The sequence below is a fragment of the Globicephala melas genome, chromosome 3 (assembly GCF_963455315.2).
Source record: "Globicephala melas chromosome 3, mGloMel1.2, whole genome shotgun sequence".
Classification (NCBI taxonomy): domain Eukaryota; kingdom Metazoa; phylum Chordata; class Mammalia; order Artiodactyla; family Delphinidae; genus Globicephala; species Globicephala melas.
Window position 1 is genome coordinate 17,106,621 of NC_083316.1, and position 18,084 is coordinate 17,124,704.

General features: G+C 37.0%; 1 protein-coding gene across 1 annotated transcript in view; it reads right to left on the bottom strand.

The window, feature by feature from the left end:
* Positions 1 to 15,893, bottom strand: part of CDH18 (cadherin 18) — a 1,040,565-nt gene extending 1,024,672 nt beyond the window's left edge. Inside the window, exon 1 of the mRNA XM_060295678.1 lies at positions 15,688 to 15,893. The gene's annotated coding sequence lies outside the window, so the exon portion shown is untranslated. The remainder of the gene's footprint in view (positions 1 to 15,687) is intronic.
* Positions 15,894 to 18,084: the final 2,191 nt, after the last annotated feature.

Consider the following 18,084-nt stretch of genomic DNA (forward strand, 5'->3'; position numbering starts at 1 on the left):
AATTTCTTGTTTGACAGGCATGATTTTTAAAGGGACTTGCCCTAGAATACTATATTATCCTATGGACTTTCATGACTTTTACATAGGCATAGAGGACACTATTTTCAGCATTTTTTTCCCAAATTCCTGGATCCATAGCCGTAGTTATACTACATTTTTAATGGTTTATTAGGTATCAGTGGAAATCTCAAGTTAAATACAATCTGATAAAATAACATATAATATTGAAGAGCTGAAATAACATTTTAGAAATCATCTGATTAGACTTTAAACACTGCAAAAAGAAAGAAAACAAATATCTATTAAAAGAAAAGTCAAAGGGAATTCTATAGCTGAGAGATCCAGAGTAGAGATATCTCAGCTGCCACCAGCTCCTTCTTTTCAACAAGTATCCTCGATAGATTCCCCCAGTTAGAAACGGCCTGATCTTCAGGACAACTCTTTCAGTTAAAGCTGAGTTTTTAAAAATCTTAGACCCTTCCATTAGACTAAGTTTGGGATGGATTCAGTTATATTGTGGTCAAAAGTATACAGTGAATGTTTTTCAAGTAGGTGAATGAATTGAAAAGTAAATTCTAAAATTATATTCAGTATAAAGAGAATTGAAAAACAAGCCACAGCTTGGGAGAAAATGTTGACGAAAGACACATCTGATAAAGGATTGTTATCTAAACTATACAAAGAAGTGTTAAAAACTCAACACTTAGAAAACAACCTGATTAAAAAGTGGGCCAAAGACTCGAACAGACACCTCACCAAAGAAGATATACAGATGGAAAATAAGCATATGAAAAGATGGTCCACGTCATATGTCATTATGGAATTGCAAATTAAAACAAGATACCACTACACACCTATTAGAAAGGCCAAAATCCAGAACACTGAAAATACCAAATGCTGGAAAGGATCTGGAGCAACACAAACTCTCATCTGTTGATGGTGGCAAAGCAGAATGGGACAGCCACTTTGGAAGACAGTTTCGAGGGTTCTTAAAAAACTAAACTACTCTTACCATACAATCCAGCAAATGAGTTGGAAACGTATATTTACATATAAACCTGTACCGGGATGTTTATAGCAAATTTATTCATAATTATCAACACTTGGAAAACACAGAGGTCCTTCAGTAGGTGAATGGATAAATAAATTGTGATATATCCAGAAAATGGAATCATTCAGTGCAAAAAGAAATGGACTACCAAGCTTTGAAAAGATATGGAGGAATCTCCAATGCATACTGCTAAGTGACAGAAGCCAATATGAAAAGGTTAACTACTATATGATTCCAACTTTGTGACATTTTTGAAAATTACCTTTTCACTATGAAAATTACCTTTTCACTAATTACCTTTTCACTAATCACCTTTTCACTTTTTACTATGGAGACCATAAAAAGATTAGCGGTTGCCATGAATAGAGGGGTGGGAGGGGTGAATAGGTGGAGCAGAAAGGATTTAAATGGAAAGAATATATATGTATATATCGTAGTAAAAGACAATTCCCTTAATGTAAGTAATTCCAGGTTCACAGTTGAACAAGATTATACATATAACCCATTTAGTCATTCTTATACTGTAATATCTTAATTGTTAATCTTTTCAGTTATCAAAAAGTCTAAAACAAAATGACTTCCTGAATTTTATACTGGAAAATATGAATTCTATGATACTATGTTAACACTTATACCACAAGTCTCAAATCAAGTTGCCTCTTATACACACAAGGGGATGCAATGATTTTTACAACAATATGCGAAGGTTTTGTGATAAAAATTTAGGTGTTAGAAAATTAATAGAAGACATAGCCTTATAAAAACTATAATACAGGGCTTCCCTGGTAGCGCAGTGGTTGAGAGTCCACCTGCCGATGCAGGGGACACGGGTTCGTGCCCCGGTCCGGGAAGATCCCACATGCCGCGGAGCGGCTGGGCCCCTGAGCCATGGCCGCTGAGCCTGCGCGTCCGGAGCCTGTGTTCCGCAGCGGGAGAGGCCACAACAGTGAGAGGCCCGCGTACCGCAAAAAACAAATAACAACAAAAAAACCTATAATACAAAAGAAAATAGGTGACCTACTTTGAACATTCACCAATCCGAAGGGTAAAGGAATTTGGTGGGAAATGATTTTTCACTCATAAGAGTTAATAGTTGTAATAAGCTTTTGAAAGGAGAAAGAGGAATCAGTATCAAGAGTTTTAAAATTGCTTGGGGACAAGGAGCAAGCATATAGCTGTCATTTTTCAATAATTCCTGAGGAATCTTCCTAGGATGGGAGTGGGGGAATATGTGAGGAAACACTTTAGAGCAGCCTTATGTACCTCAGTTATTAAGGAAAATGTAAAACAGGGTTATTAATTAACATTTTAATAATATGAAATATAGAGAGGAATGGTTACCAAAGATTCAGTTAACTCAGAATACTTTGTACAAAAATATTCAAAGGCATACTAGTACCATCCAATAAAAATACTACAATTAGGTTTAAATCATAGAATAACTAATTTGGTTAGTACTTCTCATTCTTTAGTATGTCTGTAAATCACCTGGGGATACTGTTAAAATGCAGATGCTAGTTCAGCTGACTCTAGTGTATTTCTGCCATTTCTAACAAGCTCCTAGTTAATGTCAGGTCTACTGGTACATGGATCATACCTTGAGTAGAAAAAGTTTTTACCATAATCTACTAATTAACTTAGAATATTCTTTTTACAACACATGGAAAACATAACTCCAAAAGTGGCAAGAGATCTGAATTTACTGTGAGTTGATCATTAGCACAGGACTCTAGCATGAGAGCAAAAATGCATGTGACTCTACAACAACTAAACTATGTTTTTATTTTCCCAGTACCATCCAGGTGGAAAATAGGGGTCGGGATAGAATGGGGGAAAGCACAGTGGTATCAGCAGGGAGTGTTTCTCATGTTAAGTTTGTGACGCCATATATATGAAGGTATCCTTTCAACACGTTAACAGAGTCTAAAAGTTACAAGTTAAAATATTCTAGACACACTTTTCCTTGTTTGATCAGCATTTTGGAGCACTGTTTTAATCTTTAACAGAATAGCTATGTTCTTTTATAATTTCTGCGTGTATACATAGCCAGGTCTTGAATGTCTCTTTAATATTCCTCCATTTAATTATTGACAATAAGTTCAACTTTTAAAAAATAAATAAATAACACTGAAAAAGGAAACTATTTAAATGCCAGTGAATAGTTTTGTAATAAGTGTCCACTGGGTTTGACGATCTTTTGCTGCTGCAGTTCAGATACCCAGTCACAAGCTTAAATTGAACAGCTGTTTGTGACAGAGCTAAAGTGTGCTTAGCATGCATAAAACACTGATATGTTGAACAAGTCCTACTGCTTTAGGCGATTCATTTATTTATATTAGATCTAGTACAGTAGTGGTCCCAACAGAACTCCTTAAACTCCTGTTATTAGCCAAAACAAAATGCAACCTAACTCAGGTTGCAACTGGAAATGAAAAAGCTAGTAGAGAGGCCTATATCCAATATGTTTGCCCCATATTCTCCAATTGGAGAAAGAACCCAGAGCACATGTATTCTATTATTATTAACATTTAAGATAACAACTTATAATTTTGGGGCAAATTAGATCATATTATCCTGTGAACTGAAAATATTTAAAGGCTTCTCCACGCAGTTTATATCCCTTAATGTCATATATAATATACTTTCGTAATCGGTTTGCCTATTTGTCCAGGACCAATAGCCCCTGCATCCTCATAAAGACCCTACATCCCAACCAAGCTGGGCTACCTGCACTTTTCCCAACCCTCCATGGTCACTCTGAACATCCCCCCTTTTCCTCCAGTTCTTTCAGGCATTTTTATCACCATTTTAGAGACAACTGAAACATCAAGTTCTCTGGAACCCCTTTGCAGACTGAGTGAAAAAAAAGAAAAAGTAACTGATTTCTTCTTTATTGTCTCTCACATTTTGCAAAGCATCTTGCATTAGAAAAATTTTTGTTTAGCCATTATTACATGCTATTATGTTTGCCATTTTGAGAGGAGAAAATTCCCCCAAAATTTCACTTGCCTCTTCCCTACATAATATTGTCACTTTAAGGGTCAGAAATGTTGCCATCAGCATTTATTTTATTTTATTTGCGGTGCGCAGGCCTCTCACTGTTGTGGCCTCTCCCGTTGCGGAGCACAGGCTCCAGACGCGCAGGCTCAGCGGCCACGGCTCACGGGCCCAGCCGCTCCGCGGCATGTGCGATCTTCCCGGACCGGGGCACGAACCCGTGTCCCCTGCATCGGCAGGCGGACTCTCAACCACTGTGCCACCAGGGAAGCCCAGCAAATTATTTTTATATTAAGTATACTTTCAGAAATCAGGGAAATAATGACAGAGTGTGTTAACAGAACAGCTGAGCCCACTGTGATTCAAATGTAGTTCACAACTTCATATATCATCTGACCACCATAATCTCTTACTTCGGTAGATCACCATGTATTGGGGGTCACGAGAAACCAGCAACACTGCACAGCCAGAAAGTAACTTTCCAGGGATTGATATTTTCTACTCTTCTTTGTATGGTCACCCTAGTAAGTGGCCATAGGCTTTTTTTGAAGTAGGTATGGAGGGAAGTTTACAATATATACTTGATACAGTGTGGCTGGTCTTTACTCAAGGGAACCCACCATCCCTGTCAATCAAGCTGTTCCAGATACATGAAGTGGCCTTGTTTAGGGAACTGAGTGAGAGGCTAGGCTTCTCCACTGTACAAATTTAAGTCACATTTCTGGATACAGACATAAAATGTGTTGTTGTTATTGTATACATCCAATACTGTTTTAGGAACAGCAAGATCAACTGGCCAACAGCAAAGATCCCTGAAGGTAAAAATATCCTGATTAGTAATTTCTTCCTGCTATTTGTTATGTGCATCATCTCAGCCTTGGCAGTTATCTCCTTGGCCTCTATGCCTCTGGATTCTCTCCATCTTATACACTCCTATCTGGGAACTCATCTCAGTGGTGACAGATGAAGAATCAATGGTGACCCCTCCCACCCTCATGTCTGAACTGCTGTGGCTAGTACCACAAAACTCTTTAAGTGGTACTTGAAATGTCTGGTATCCTCACCTCTTATTGATTTTTCTCACTGCCTTTATGAAGAGAGTATCCTCTAAGTCCTCTAGATGGGAGTGATGTGGAAGAAAGGAGGGAGCCAGCTTGCACATAATAAACCTGCTCTAACACTCCTGTCTCTCTAAGCTTTTGCAGTCTTTCTTTTATGTTATGACAATAAGGTATGGCATTTCAACTTCCTTGAATTTAGGTCACCAATCAACCTACGGAATAACTCTTAGTGCTACTTTCATATGTGCAATATCTATTAAGTATAGAATCCCTGTTAGGTACATTCATATCAATAAATCCAGCACAATCCACTGTTATATTTTGTCATTCTTTATTTTTCTTAGAATACAGTACCTGATGTAGTCCCTAGCTTTTTGCTGGTATCAATTAGCAAATCTTGCAATTATTTTGAAGTGTAAGTTAGGTCCTCCTAGGTCAGATTTTTCTATGTATCCTTTGAGAGAACATGCTGAACTCTAGAAAGCTCTGACTCTAATTATGGGTCAGGAGATAATAAGGGGGAAGTTGAATCTTGAGGAAAGTAAACAACTTTTGCCTGGCAAGTCTATCAGGTGGATTATTGTGGGATCTTCAAGCGAGAGAAAGGCATTTTATTTCTTTGCTAAAGAGAGAGGCTTAGAGAAACTCAAGAGTTTCATGTTTATCAGCTTAATCCAAACCCACTCAGAAGGCTTTAGAAGCTTCCTGACTTTCTTGCATTATGAACTAATAATTTAAAGCCAGGAGCTTTTTTGCATGGTATGTTTGTTTTGTTTGTTTATCTGTAAGCTCTCAAGTACTAAAACAAGTATTCCATCTTATACTCTTGTAATCACCACCAAACAGTGAAGATCAGTTACGACTTGGCTTCTGGAACTTTGCTTCAGAAGGCCCTTCATCATAAGTAAAGATGTTTGGTTATTTGGTAAGTCACAGCATGCTATAGGTTTCTAGTATCCTATTTACCATTAGCAAATAGTTCAGTATCATGCCATGGCCAAGGACATGATCAAACCACATTCCTGGACCTAACATTGTTATCCTATTCCATAACTATTTTCAACTCTTCTGGTATCAACTTCTAGTATCAGCTCTTTATTTAGTCAGTGTTGATTCAGGAGAACAGAAATCATAATAGTTATGTTAACAGGAAGTTAATATGTTCCTTGGAAGACTGAAAATACAAGAAGAAAACAGTGAGTTAAGAAAGAGATAGTAAATGCTGGAAGCAGCTACCACTCTTAAGGCTGGGGGAACAAAGGAGAATTTCTTGGTTCTTTTTCTATGATCTTTCAGATTCAAATAAATGTTTTTTAAAAAGTGATATGGGGCTTCCCTGGTGGCGCAGTGGTTGAGAGTCTGCCTGCCAATGCAAGGGACACGGGTTCAAGCCCTGGTCTGGGAGGATCCTACATGCCACGGAGCAACTAGGTCCGTGAGCCACAACTACTGAGCCTGCGCGTCTGGAGCCTGTGCTCCACAACGGGAGAGGCCGCCACAGTGAGAGGCCCGCGCACCGCGATGAAGAATGGCCCCCGCTTGCCGCAACTGGAGAAAGCCCTCGCACAGAAACGAAGACCCAGCACAGCCAAAAATAAATAAATTTTTTTTTTTTTAAAAAGTGATATGAGCAAACCTTTAATTTACACTCTCTGTCTTGAAGTATTTTTCCCACCTTATTTTTAAAAAAGCAAAGGACTTTGAAATATTTTGTTTTCTCAAGGATAGCTATTTATTAAAGATATAAGAACCTAAAAGATGGAGAAGGGGCCCCCTGCGGCGAGTGGAAGGGGTCTGCCTGCCTGGTTCCTGGTCCCCCACTGAGCGGGTCACAGTGAAACCAGGTCTGTGGGAACTGGGAGCAGCAGGAAACAGGAAGCAAATGCTGGTTGAGTCAACCTGCCATACTGAGGTGAAGAGCAGTGCGAGGCGAAGCGGACAAAGGCAGCGAACAGAAAGGGAAGGAAGAGATTTTCTTGCCTTTTCCTGCCTTCCAACTCCCTCTAGTACTTCCTTAGTGAACCTGATGGGAAGCAAAGCTGGAAAAGAAAAAATGTTGTTTCAACAGCCTCTACCTCCACATTGGAGGATGGGGCGGGGTGGGGGGGGTCACATCTGAAGCTATAAGAACAATAGTTTCATTACTGACATGATTTTATTCCTTGTCTTCCACATGGGGAATGCCTAATATATTCTTTATTCATCTTTATAGCCACTCGACTAGTTAAGAATAAATTTTCATGCCTATTAGCATCCCAACAATGTTTCTTGAATGACTGAATGAATGATAGTAAGAAGGCATTTTAAATCCATTTTCAAGCACGGTAGATTCAGAAGCATTTAATGTATATCAATCCTGCTGTTGTTTTTATGCCTGTGATTATGGTAGTCAGTCTTCTAAGCTTTCTACCCATATGATTTTTATTGAACCCTTGGATCATCTCTATAAGGTTAATAGCATTATCTTCCTTCTTATAAAGCGGATGAAACTCAGGCTTACAGATATTCAAAACAAAACAAAAATGCCACAGAAAAACATTTCTCAAGTCTGTAGAGTAAGAGAGGCAATAATATAAACATAGTGTTTTTAAAATGTGCTTCAGAGATGGAAAGACCTGAATTTGAAATTCAGCTCGTTTCTCTCTTTCCTTCTATCAGATGAATTTCAAAATTGGCCTTCAGAAATTTGTTCTAAAAAAAACCCTCTAGTGTCCTTTCTTGGTGGTGATTTTGTTGTTCGGTCAAAGTGTTCTGTCCTCAGTAGATTTAAGGAACAGTTTATCAAGGGGTATTCTTGGCAAAGAATTGGTGAGTTCTCCAGTTCCAAACCAAGAAGTTAAAAAGTTGTATTGATTTATGACAGAAGCATTCGATGACTAGATGGTAGAAATGATACCCTGAGTACCTCTACCAGCCAACAACTAAACGTTATGAAAAGGAACATTAAAATCACATATAAATTATTAAATGAATGTCAGAAAAGCACATTTCAGAATATAAGTTAATTTACAAGAAGTAAATATGCCAAGACACATATCCACACACACAGAAGACAATGGCATTTTAAATACTTTTTCCTATCTGTTCTTTTGCCGGACCTGTAAACATCTTCAGAGACCAGCATTTTTTTATGTTTGATAGACCTTGATCTGTGCACTGTTTCAAGAGACCTTCCAAAATTTTATTAGCATGTTAACAAACTAGTTCAATTGCTTGGCTCTCCTTTCAATATATTTTAAATTAAAATCAGTGCCCCAAAAGAGAGCATAAACAAATCTCTACCTTGTACTCTCTGCCTTAGATTGCTTTCTTTTAGCAAATAGCTGAAATTTTGTTTTCTGGTATCCGATAATACACACTGTATAATGACCCTATATTCATCCATAGAAGTTTTTATCTGTACGAGACATATACACAGTTGCATAGCTACCATAATACAACTGCATGTTGTTCCAATAGGTAGACAGAAAAGCAGGAGCAAGGCAGCTAAGTGGTGTGAGTACAAGTTTTATAGGTACCTACTTTCATATAAGGATTAGCAGACGAGACCTTTCCACCAACTGGAATGCCCTTCTTTTTTTTAAACCAAAAGAAAAAGGGGAAAAAAGGCAAGGGTATTGGAGACATGACAAAATTTTCAAAAATCATTTACAAAGTTTATACTAATAAGAATGTTTTGATATATTCCTTCAACAAATAGGCATTAATAAGTAGTATGAACATTGCACTTTAAGGACTGCAAAAAATAAATACAAAGGATTATCTTTCTTTTTCTTAATCATATAGTTTGCATAGAAGGATGTAATAAAGATACAATCAATGTATCTTTCCCGAACCGGGGCATGAACCCGTGTCCCCTGCATCAGCAGGCGGACTCTCAACCACTGCGCCACCAGGGAAGCCCAATGTATCTTTCTTAACAATGTATCTAGTTAACAATGCAAGGCCTTATGTGATTAATAGTAGAGAAATTCTTAATAAGGATTTATAGAAAGTTTGGTAATATTTGAATTAGTAGAGAATGTAAGGAAAGCAAATCAAATCAGGAAGACTATCCTAAGCAAAAGTTGAAAGCTGAGAGAAAGTACTTTGGGGAAAGGGAAAATATAGCTGAGCTTGAGCTCAGAGTGATGACCAATGATATCAGAAACTGGTCAGGGCCAGATTATGAAAAATGTCAATCTGCCTGAGGATTTTCTTTTTTCTCTCATAAATAATATGAAGCCAGACATTTCTACCCACAGTAGAAATATGGCTAGAAGTAACAATATGGAAAGGCAAAGAAACAAGAAGCTTGACAAAAGGAAATCAGATTGGATGCTGTTATAGTTGTGAGGTTTTTGACATACAACAAAGTCTAAGTGATAATAGCTACTAAACTTTATGGGTTTTTATGTCCCTTGATTCAATCACAGTGCTTGAAAAATAGAAAATTATTATCTGATTACTGACAAATGCAGGATTGAATTATTTGATTGCTCTAATTTATACACTCATTCCACCAGAGCCCTAAATTGTGAAGAATGAATGTGAGTTACAAATAATGGATGACCCCCTCCTCACCAAACACACACCCTGTCCAATTGATTACGGACATGTTTCCTGAAGATCCATGATGTCCCTTGGACTTATTCTCAACATGGCACAGCAGATTATTACCAAGCAAAAGTATATGTAGAAAACAACAATGAGATATAGTATATACCTATAAGAATGACTGAAATCCAAACTACCGACAACACCAAATTCTAGGGAGGATGTGGAGCAACAGGAACTTTCATTCATTGCTGATGGGAAGGCAAATGATACAGTCATTTTGGAAGATAGTTTGACAGCTTCTTTTAAAACTAAACACACTCTTATTATATGAATAAGAAATCACATACGTTGTTTTTACCCAGTTAATTGAAAAGTTACATCCACACAAGAAACCTTTCCCTGAATGTTTATGGCAACTTTAATCAGAATTTCCAAAACTTGGAAGCAACCAAGATGTCCCTCAGTAGATAAATGGATTAAAAAAAAAATCTGTGATTGATCTATTAAATGGAATATTGTTCAGCAATAAAAAGAAATGAGGTCAAGTTTCCAAAAGACATAAACAAACTTAAAATGCATATTGCTAAGTGAAACAAGACAATCTGAAAAGACTGCACACTGTATGATTCCAACTATATGACATTCTCGTAAAGACAAAACTATGCAGACAGTAAAAAGATCAGAGGTTCAGAGGGAGGGAGGGAGGGAGACATAAATAGGTGGAGCACACGGAAACTTTAGGGCAGTGGAACTTTTGTTCATGTAACTCTCTGGTGGATATATGCATTATGCATTTGTCGTAACCCATAGAATGTACATACAAAGACTGAACTCTAATGTAAACTATGGACTTTAGTCAATAATATCCTATCATTTGTCATAACAAATGTATCTTGAAAATGTCAGATATTAATAACAGGAGAACTAGCCAGGTTGGGGGAGGAAACTAGTAGGGTAGCAGGGAGATGGAAGTGAGGGAGTATATGGGAAGTCTATGTCATTTCGTCTTATTTTTCAGTAAGTGCAAACTAATCTAAAAATTTAACTATTTATTTAAAAAATGCATATCTTATAGATGTTTGAAACCCATTTGCCATGTCTGCCCTAAAATGCTACTCGTTATATGCTATGTTTTGCTACTGCATCTTCTCCCACTTTCTTTTTCTGCCAATCACAGGTTAGAATGAATTACTTAATATAAGTGGTATTTGTATGTCCTTTAGACAAGTAATAAAGCTCCCTCTTATTTCTACCTAAACCTATAATACATTATCTTCCATTATTCTCAGTAACCCTGTGGCAAAATCTTCTTATTTACAATTTAGGGTAATTGGAATTTGGTAAACAACAAGATTTAAGGATTCAGTTACCTGATTCAAGACACAGTTCTAATGGACGTGAAACAACGCCCATTAGAAGAGAAACAACATGGATCAATCTAAGGTTATACCTAAGCAAATTCTAATATAACATAGCTAGAGGTAATCATATTGGCCATTTATGTGTGTGTACCAGTGGGGCCGGGGGTGGGGGTGGGATTTGAATACGGTGCAGAAAACTTATGAAAGTGGAAAATGGAAGCTATAGAACACAAATCATGTCACATAGTAAAGGTGATTATATTTTTATGTTATTCAAACTCTGTAAAAACTATACCCATATATCCACACAGATATTTTCACCCAATCATATACACACACAGCAATTCAGTTCATTGGTAATAGCAACAAAACAAGTATAAACAGATGCATGCTTTCTAATTATTTATATTATCTATCTCAATCCATTAGATTAAACTCAATAGGAATAAGCTATCTTGCTTCCTTTGAAAGTCTAATATTAGGCCACCATATTAGTAGTTATCCATACCAGGTACTGATTTTTCTACTCTTCACACCTCTATAGAGATCTGTCCTCATATCATGTGAGGTATAGAAAGTTACATTTCAGTGGTATTTTTACCTCTTTACCATTAAATAAAAAACATGAATATTTAACTTGCATAGTTATATTTATCTCTTAGTTCTGGGTAAAATTTTGCAATATAAAAAAAAATCAAGTACAGTCACTGCATTTTCATTTCTTTGTCTTATTTCAAATTTAGCTCTTTTCTCTGTCTCCAACATTGTCCTACTTTAACATAAAAGACAACCTATTTTTAGAAGAAAAAATTTTAATTTCTTAAAATCGTTTTCATACTGATTACATTGAATGGTAGCAGTAGGATTCCCACTCAAGCTTTATTACTCAATAATTCACATAAACAAAATATAATTTTGTGAGAAAGAACTGCATTAGACCATATACCAGCCTATTCCAGATATACTTGGAATGGTTACCACACAACTATGTATACTATACTAGTCACATTCAAAATTCACTCCTTTCAAGGTATGTATATTTTCAGATAAAGAATAAAACGCTGACATGTTTACTTTCAAAACACCAGTAAAGGAAATGACTGTACCACTTCCATCTTCCCATTTTATTTAAGCAACTATTCTTCTACCCTAATAAGTCAATGAATGTTCAATAAAGGATTGGAATTCCATTATTCATTGCCCAGAATCCCTCCCCTTCCCTCACTTCCCAAAATAAATCTCTCTCAGAAAGTGTATGTCACTTCTTTCTCATTCCCAGGAGTTGCCATCATATGATGAAAAGCCCAGACCTACTAAATAGATTACTTTTGCACAGAGATATCATTAAGTGTTGACTAATCCCCAAATAAGAAATGCAGTCAGGGGACATCTTTAGCTGTTTTGGAGATGGAGGGGTGTGTTTCCATTTATCAAGAAAGTCTGCAGTGTAATTCAATATGCATGGCTTTTAGAAGTGATACAGGAAACACACTTACCCCCATAATCAGCCCTCACATCACCCTCTGTGTATATGTATGAAAACTTCATACAGTGCGATGAAGAATTTGGGGGGGGCATATTTAAAAATACAGTTCCTATATATATTTGGACACATATGTATGGATAGTGACACCGTCCTATTATTTTCAATTCTTCCATGTCTATTTTTGCAGAGAACAAGTAATATTCTCTTAGATGCCTGCCGTTCTCTTCTCCTGAAAGCAAACTGCATGTAAGCCCAGAGTCACTCATTCTGTCTATGTGGTTCACAGATATTTGCAGACAATTGTAAAACAAGTGTCTTCCCTTTAGTTTTTTCCTTATGTGAACATTTCATATGCTAGCTGCATAACATATAATCTTTATATTTGCTTAAAATCTGTCACTTTAATATTTGAAGCCTCTGTTATTTTCAAAAATTAAACCTCATATACAAGAATATTTGAAAGAGAAAAAATGTAGAGAGCACAAGATAAATTCACTTTCCTGTGAAAATAAAGAATTCTTATTGATCTGAAATGTTTCTTTTGTGGGGAATAGGAGAAACCTACTTCAAGCAGCACTCAACATTTTAAAAACAGGGAAACACTTTAAGAAAGCAGTAGAACCTCTCACAGTGGTCTGCTGAGTATAACATAGGAAGAAAGAGCCCCCTAACGGTTCAGATATCTACAAAAACAAAATAGGTTGTACTTTCTCAGTTCTTGTTGGTTCACTATGGCTGGAAGACACCTGATACTATGGAAATGAATGGAAAGTTGAATAAAATGTCAAATGGAGCCCTCTCAAAATTGCATAGAATAGTGAAGGTTCCTAAGCTGAACTGACTAAGTAAACTGCTGGATTTCAGACTCAGACTGAAGTTTATATACATGACTGCTAGGACATGTGTCTTCCTCAGTCATGTTTGCTGAGAAGCACTGATCAGGAATGCAGGAGCCATATTAATTACATAGTTGGGAAGTGTGAAATAATTTTTTAAAAAATAACTTGCTTTTTTTTCCCAATCATAATACCATTTCTATTAAGAATATAGGGAATCCCTCACAGGAGTAACTACAGAATATGTAAGATAACAAAAAGAGAGAATCAAAGTGGTACTGAGGGTAAGCTAAGAAGAGTGCCTAAGTACAAGAGGTACATATATTAAGAAATTATTTAAAAAGTCTTTTTAAAGGAAAAATATGCCCATTCATGGGAAAAAATTAAGTATGGAGATTTACATCTGTCCATGCTAAAGTATTAACTGTCTCATAAAATCATACAATGCAATTAAGAATTAGTTTTCTTTATTGTGTATACCTCAACAGAACCCATAAATAACTGCTATAAGGAAAATGTACTGTATAAATAGCTCTGACACTAATATTGTTGCAACAAAAGTTACGGAATTTTAAATAATTTTGTGTATTAAATATAGAAATTACCAAATTCGCTAAAACTTAAGTATATCCTTTGTTGAAATCTCATATTATTTGCATAAACAATAAAATGGAAGGATTAAAACACTATTTTGGATAATTTGCACAAAAAGTTAGCATAATATAATATACAAAGCAATAATTAAACAAGATTAAAACTGATTTAAGACAAAGGCTGTATGTGGATTCGATACAATAGTGCTAATATATACATAAATGTACTGTCTACAGTGCCTGCCACTTTCCTCAGTCCATAGTTTGGCATTAGTTTCTCAAACATAATACCCAAAAAAAGGTGTATATTCTTTTCAGAGGACTCAACTCAAAGTTTAAAAATCCAGTATTCTCTAATCCACATTTCTATTCCTTTTGTCGAACTGCAGTTTAAAAAATGTATAATAATGGTACAATCATTCCCTTCTGATATAGCTATTATACATAGAAATATCTAGGTAGCTATAATATTTAATTACAAAACATGAAAATATTATTTCACATTTGGAAGACAAAATAGATATCATGAAAAATTGTGCTCTTCAAATATGTAGTTATGTTTAAAATACCAGACAGGGTGAAACACATAAAAATACTGCCATTCAGAGTATGTAATATGCAGAACTTCAGTTACATTGGCTCCCAAGAGTGTTGGCCAACACATTCTCATTTGAAACACTGTATAACACATTGAAAAGTTTTGAGGACTCATCACAGATGGAAGCTTGGTTCCTATTAGAGGAGTAACTCAGGGAACTTCACTTGAAAGGACAATCAGAACAGCTCTTGGGATAAAATATCTCACACTTCATTGATCCAAAAGCAAATAAACTGCCATCAAAAAAATCTCACAAACCAATTTAATTCTAGAAAGGATGAAAAAAATCCTTTTTGTCTCATAGTACAATGCCATCTCTTTAGCAGTTGACATTTGTGACCTATAAACCTAAGGTTAACCAACTACATCAGTACTGCATTGTCCCAACCCATTATTCCTATTCAATCCTATCACTTTCCTTACAATCATGAAAAAAAATCCCCATTCCCAGCAGAAAATTTAATACGTGCAACGTTCCTATATATACTCCCAGGCACTTTACCAGCATACACCATCACTGACACTTAAATCATTGAGGGAACGGAGGGAACTGCAGCTCTAAGCACTAGCTAAACATCTCCAGGGTTATATTTCTTTGCTTAGCTCTGTACTTAAGACCAAACGCTAGTTATCAATAACTTAGCCATAATAAGATGGCAGTCTAATGTCACGTCATTTAAGACACATGATGTTTATGTTGAAGAGTTAAGACTGCAATCAAAAGACATTTGGGGAAAAAAAAAAATCACCACTGACAATCACTGAAAAGCACCTAGTAGCTTCTATGTCTGCATGAAATGTAATAGTAGACATTTAATTCAGTAATGGTCCTTTCAGGCTTTACTATTATTTTTCAAAGTTGTTTAACAGCTAAGAACCATATATGTGAACATATTTCAAGGTTGTCACCAGAAATGCTCTTTTTAGTGTGGACTCTGCTTATTTCTCTTCTTCATGCAGACTATCTGCTCATAACTTATAATCTCATGATCTTATAAAACCAACAAAAAATATGCATTAACACATTTCTAAATCCACGTGCCTGTGTATTGTATTAACTTTAATACATCACTGCAAACTCAGTTTTTAAAGCATGCAGAGTTCTGCTGTATTTTACCGTGTAGGACTAAAAAGACACCCAGATATAAAAATTTAATTTTCTTACCCGGAACAGGAAACTGTTTCTGTTCAATTCTGGAACAAAGCGGGGCTGGAAAGAGACTTGATTGGGGTTTTCTTTCCAAAATCCTCTTTAATGAAGCAGGAGTAGGTGAACAAATCCAAGGTGAAGTCTGTTACTCCTTGCTGGGGCTCGGAGCTGACATCCTCTTGTAAAAGAAAAGGCACCTCAGTAAATTGTTGACTGAGGGAGCTGTGGAGCCAGGCGAGGGGCACCAGCGGTCACACAGGGATGCGACGGAACGAGCCCTGCTGCCCTCCCCCACCCCGAACCCTGCGTTCCCCGCTCTCTCCTTCTCACCCTGACGCTCACTCAGCTCTGAGTCTCGGCTTTCTCGCTGCTGCTGTGTAATCAATCTAGCCTGTCTGAAGCTAATAGTCCTCTATTTAACCAGCCAATCAATAGGAAGGATTCCACTTTTAGTCCCAAGAGTCTTTTTCCAAGTGTGGCACAAACAGGAAGAGTTTTACCAGCAGTTGAGCCAAGTAGTTTTCATTATTTTATCTCCCGTTAGAGACAGGGCTAGAGAGCGCAGAGGCTCAGAGCAACCTTACGCTAATGGCAGATGTTTTGCATTTTAAAAAGTACCTCTTCTTATCCAGCTGATACTAATTTATAATTACACACCTGCTATCCATCGTCACTTAGGAATTACTACAGAGTTGCATGTGTGATTTTAAAAAAAAGCTTTCTAATTCAAATATATGAGGAAAAAATAGAGGAACAAAATTACACACACTGACAATTTTTTTTTCTGGAAATGACAGTGCCTTTAGGAGCCTATATGGCTTGAATCAATTCAAGAATACCTCATTATATTGATGGATGTTAAAAGTTCTTCATTTTATTCTAGGAAAATAATGATCTATAGTGTTTCTTTTTCTCAAAAGGAAAGAGAAGCAATGTTTGTAGATTTTATTGAACTAGAGCCTGCGTCAGACTTCAGTGTGTAAAATGTTTTTCAATTTTATAGCATAAATCTACAAAAGGATCCCTCTGAATGTATCAGAGCATTTCACACCTGATTCACCCCTGCAAGGTTAAGAAGATTTTCTTCTTAAAGTGACACATTCACTGCTCATCTGCCGTAACTGACCGTAATAAAGAATCACAAAGTGAACCACTTAAAACTAGACTGACTTTTTATTCCCCAAATACTTCCAAGGGGGAAAAAAAAACATATAACTAAAAAGAGCAGGGCTTCCCTGCTGGCGCAGTGGTTGAGAGTCCGCCTGCCGATGCAGGGGACAAGGGTTCATGCCCCGGTGCGGGAGGATCCCCCGTCCGCGGAGCGGCTGGGCCCGTGAGCCATGGCCGCTGAGCCTGCGCGTCCGGAGCCTGTGCTCAGCAATGGGAGAGGCCACAGCAGTGAGAGGCCCGTATAAAGCAAAATAAATAAATAAATAAAAATAAAAAGCGCATTTGGGATCAGCTTAGTCTTGGTTCGAAAAGTTGCCCCAGCACACAGAAAGCAAGGAGAGACCTAAGAAAGAGTCAGCCACTCCGGTTGGGCAGGGGGCAGGTTTAATAAACAGGAGGGCTTAATACCAGGCTTCCCTTGGTGGCTGCAGAACCGGTAGGTCTCTGTACCCGCCCACGAGATTCTTAAGAATTTATATAGAGGCCCGAACTGGTTTCATGTAGACCATCCAGATGGTCTCAACAGTGCATTTCTCTCTCAACGCTGTGTTCTTGAAAATGGCTCCCGCTATGAAAATGGTGGGCAGAACATACATTCCCAGGACGGGAGCCGTGATGAGCCCTTCCCCACCCCCCACCGGGGTCTAGCTCTCTCGGGTTCAACCAGCAGTCACGTCCTCTCGATGACCTCCTGCAACACTTAGCCAAACCCTAGAAATGCCGTCTCTTTCAATTTCTAATTAGGAGGTTGTTGCTTACCTCAATTTCACATTTCTTGGTCAACCAACCTTTTAGTTACTTTTTCTTGGTAATAATACATTACTGCTCTCATTAAAGTAAATTGTATAGGAATGGTTAACTACACCACAATTCTTAGCTGGAATTCAAATCCAGTCCCTAGTCCTTGTAGCTACAACTTTCAACATCCTATAATACAAATTAAAGTTTGGAATATGTGCTAAAGTATCTTGTAAATGAAGACCAAACAGGCCATAAGATATGTATGGTCATGGAGTTACACTCAGTTAAAGTTCAAATTTTAAAGTGTTGTAACATTTATTGGAGGCAAACTTCCTTGATTTAATTGACTCAGTTCAGCAAATATTTATTGAGCAGCTCTTTGTATTAGGCCTTGTACTCTCAGTAATAGAAAAGTAATTACGTAAAGGAGAGAACAAGCTTCTTTGTATTCTTGGTGTTTTCAGTGCACTTAGTAGGAGTAGTCAATCTTCTAGGAGTTAA